Genomic DNA, 4,554 nt, shown 5'->3' on the forward strand with positions numbered 1-4,554 from the left:
AGTGCCTGGTGGCTCAATTGTTTAAGCATCCAACTCTTTATGTCAGCTCAGATCATGATCTCACAGTCATGAAATGGAGCCCTGTGTTGGGCTCTGCACTTAGCAGGGAGTCTGCTAGACATTCTCTCTCTCCCTCTGTTCCCCCCGCCGCTTGCGTGCTCTCCCTCTTTCTCTGTCAAATACATAAATAAGTCATTAAAAAATGGTTATAAAAAACATCAGCTCTTGGCATACAAAAGACAAACAATTTTTGATTGAATAAACTAATTTTTTTAAGATTTTATTTACTTATTCATGTAAGAGAGAGAGAGCACTAGCAGGGGAGAGGGGCAAAGGGAGAGGGAAAAGCAGACACCCACCCCCTGCTGAGCAGGGAGCTCCATGCAGGGCTCGATCCCAGAACCCAGAGATCATGACCTGAGCCAAAGGCAGATGTTTAACTGATTGAACCACCGAGGCATCTCTAAACTTCACTTAAAGATATATTTTAGGGGTGCCTGGGTGGCTCAGTGGGTTAAGGCCTCCGCCTTTGACTTAAGTCATGATCCCAGGGTCCTGGGATCGAGCCCCACATCAGGCTCTCTGCTTGGCAGGGAGCCTGCTTTACTTCCTCTCTCTCTCTGCCTGCCTCTCTGCCTACTTGTGATCTCTGTCTGTCAAATAAATAAAATCTTTAAAATATATATATTTTTTTAAATGTTAATGAAAAACACAAAAATTTATAACAATGAATCAAAGTAAATATACCAATACTTATAAGACATATATGATATGTGTATATGTATATGTACATGTATATGTACATGATTTATACATGTACAAGTGTACATGTACATTTTTTGAAAGTAGACAAATTTGTTTTACAGTATACACAAAAAAACTACAAGCAAAAATAGCCAATGCAATTCTATAAAGAGAAAAATAAGGAGGGGCAAGTATCTCTAATTGTATGTTAAAACACCTCAGTAATTAACATAGTGGTCCCGGCACCTGAATATTCAAACATCAATAAAATACTATTGAAAGTTTAGATTTCAACAAATATTCGTAAAAGAAATTTATTATATAATAAATTTGGCACTTCATGTTAGTGAAGGAAAAAGTGTTATTCCGTAAATGGAATTTGGACTAGGTGTAGCCATCTGGAAAACAAAAAAAAAAGTTGGAGTCTACCTCTCTCCATATACCAAAACAAATTTCAGATGTACCAAAGATTTTAAAAGGAAAATTATATAATAAAAGACTAAAAAATGGTTTCATCATAGCAAAGTCCTTTGTCAGTGTGGAATGAAGATAAAAACGATTAACATAAAAACGATTAACATATCCCCCTATATAAAAATAATGAGGTTATTCATAGAAAAGATAAAAACAAAGACAAATAGAAATATGGATATAAATTCACAATTTATATCCCAATGATAATATTTCATTAAGCAATAAAGAGTCCTTATAAATCAATGAGGAAAGATAAACAACCCCACTGAAAATGTGTATAACTCTAAGTCAAAAATATAGTTTATCAAGTCTTCTAATAAGAACTATGTAAAGGAAAGCCATCAGCTACCCGTTTCACTTTCCTGATTTGCAAGAAACAACACGTTTGACAGAAGACTAGGTTTTAAGAATAGGGAGAAGCAGGAGGGGTCTGTTAGTCGAACAGGGAACTATGAAGCACAGAGATGCACCCATCTTGTTTTCATTGGGATTTTTCAGTAAAGTCCGAAAATTCTAGCCCCTAATTTCTTTTCAAATAAAAATGCACTTAGAAAGTCTTCTGGAATAGGCTCCGAGTTCTAGTTCAAAATGATACTATGAGTAAAAGAGAAGGAAATTTTTCTTCGAGATCAATCGTATGGAATTCTTTCTAGCTGTCTAGTACTTTTGATTCTGCTATGACTAGAATGAATTCCTTCTGATTTTACAAGTTTCACATGTTTTATCTTGACTCTAGGTTTTTGCACCATACATATGCTTGTTAATGTAACCCTGCTTTCTGGGGCACCAAGATGGCATCCGCCATGGGCTCAGATCATGATCTCAGGGTCCTGGGATCGAGCCCCACATTAGGCTCCTTGCTCAGCAGGGATTCTGCTTCTCCTTTGCCCCTTCCTCCGCTAGTTATCTCTCTCTCTCTCTCACTCTCAAATAAATAAATAAACAAGCAAACAAACCAATAAAAATCTTAAAAGAATAAATAACCTTGGTTTCTTACTTGATGTTCTTTATACGGTAGTCTCTATTCTTCCTTCAGATTCTCCTATTTCCTGAATTCCCGAGACCAGATGAAGTGACCCTTCTCTATGCTGCCATTGTGCCTTGTCACTCCTACCATAGCACTTTTTATGTAATTGTAAAATTAAAATGACCTATTTATAGCTGTCTCCTCCTCTGTCTCTTGCTCTTGGGTACTTGGTCTTCTTCTTCTTATCTTAGCTCCCACCACACTGATCTCTGGGGTCTAGATACAAAAGATACAGCAGTTTCAATCCCTGGAAAAAAGCTTAACTGACTTGAGCTACTGGAACTTCCATACATTGTGTCTTATTCATACAAGGGTAAACAGGTCCTGTTCCCTTCTCCTAATCCATTCCATACCATAAACTCCACAGACTTCATTATTTAGCCAACCCTTATGCCACAGAAAAGAGTGCTTCCTGTGTTAAATCACCAGCTCTGAAGATGATCCTTAGAGACGAGGGTAATTCACTGGCTCACTAACCACAGGAAGGCATAAATTGGAGTTAGCCTCTGAACACATAGAGCACACTGCTTATTCTGAAGTATTTTATTCCTTTTTTAAAGATTTTATTCATTTATTTGAGAGAGTGAGAGAGAGAGAGAGAAAATGAACAAACCTGGGAAAGGCAGGGGGAGAAGCAGACTCCCTGCTGAACAAGGAGCCCAATATGGGACTTGATCCCAGAACCCAGGATCATGACCTGAGACTAAATCAGATGTTCAACCAACTTAGACACCCAGGAGCCCCAATTTCTGAAGTACTTTAAATTAAGTAATCACTTTAATAAAATAATTTACCCCAATTCCAACCTATTGCTCTCATGGTTTGTCTCTTTCATTTGGTCACCAGGAAAAGGCATCCTTTTCATCCAGCAACTATATGAAAAGCTCCTGGTGTTTGTCCAAACCAGGGATTGGTACAATCTATTATCCCAAGAAGCCTTTTCTATCCAAACTATCATACTATAAATAACTCAAATATGTCCAGTTAAACCCTAATGTATGACAAAGTTTTTTTTATAGTCACTGCTTATTAAATAATTGTCTAACCAATAAATATCTAATCTAAAAGCACTAACCCACTACATAGAAGCTACTCAGAAAATGTCCTTTTCCCAGGAAAGGCTTGGGAGGGTATGCAGGAAATTCAGTTCCTTTATAAACAAAACTCACAGGAAAATTCGGCTCTTCCTAGAATTATGTTTGACTGCTCCCTATAAACAATAGACTTCACTTATCAGAAGAAAAAGCAAGTAATTTCTTAACATTAGTTCTATTTTCAAGTATCCCTGCCCTTATTTTCCTTTCCAAGCTCACCTATAATAACAAGAAACAGAGTTTCAAAATTTGTCCTAAAACTGACACCAGACTTTACTTTCATAAAAAAGATGGAGATAAACTATAGGCTTAGTCATTAACAGATTGTTAATTACAAACAAGTAAGGCCACAGGAGAAACAAACACCACTGATGAGCTCTGGCTCAGTTTTTCTCAGAATGGAGTTGAAGATAGCCCCCAAGTCTATGGACACACTGGTGTCATTTTAGGTTCTGAGCCTATACTCTTGATGATTTGGGTACAAACTTTAATTCTGGATAGAATGTAAAATTGTCCAGGGACAGTAATCCTCTTTTGACCAAACTTTAGTCAGCCTTCTCTGAATTCTCTTCACAAGGAGGTCTTGACTTTGGGGTTTCATGTTTGTCTCTGCATTGTTCCATTTTAGCAAGAATCCTACTAAGTCAAGTTAGCTAGAACCTCTCACTCTTGATACATGTTCATCCTCAATATCTGATTGGGTTCTTTATCTTCCACCATCCCCCAGGTGATATCTGATCACACTGGCCTACCTTTACCAAAAAACATGTAGTCAGTTAGCCAAAATCCTCCCCAGCCCTGATGATTCCTCTTAGTCATTTTCTCTCTGCTGACCTCCCCTTTTCTGCCTCTTGGTAGTAAATTCCCACTTTTCCTTACATTTGGAGTTGAGCTCCATCTCTTTTACTACCACAAAATCCCACTTTACTGAACCTATACCTATCATGTCCCAATTGGATAAAATCTTTAGGACCATTTTAACAAATATCATGAACAATTTTTTCAAGCACTGTGATTCTGCAAGAGTCTAACTTCTATTAGTTGCCTGTGACATAAAAAAGACAAAAGTTCTGAACATGCTTTTTTGTTTTGACACAAAATATTTATAATTAAAAGACCCAAGTGCTATGGAGTGCCTGGGTGGCTCAGGAGGTTAAAAGACCCAAGTGGCCTTTTTATTATGATACAGACTTTTGCTAGAAATTTTGTTTTTAC

Source organism: Mustela erminea, chromosome 10 (assembly GCF_009829155.1).
Source record: "Mustela erminea isolate mMusErm1 chromosome 10, mMusErm1.Pri, whole genome shotgun sequence".
NCBI classification, from domain to species: Eukaryota; Metazoa; Chordata; class Mammalia; order Carnivora; family Mustelidae; genus Mustela; species Mustela erminea.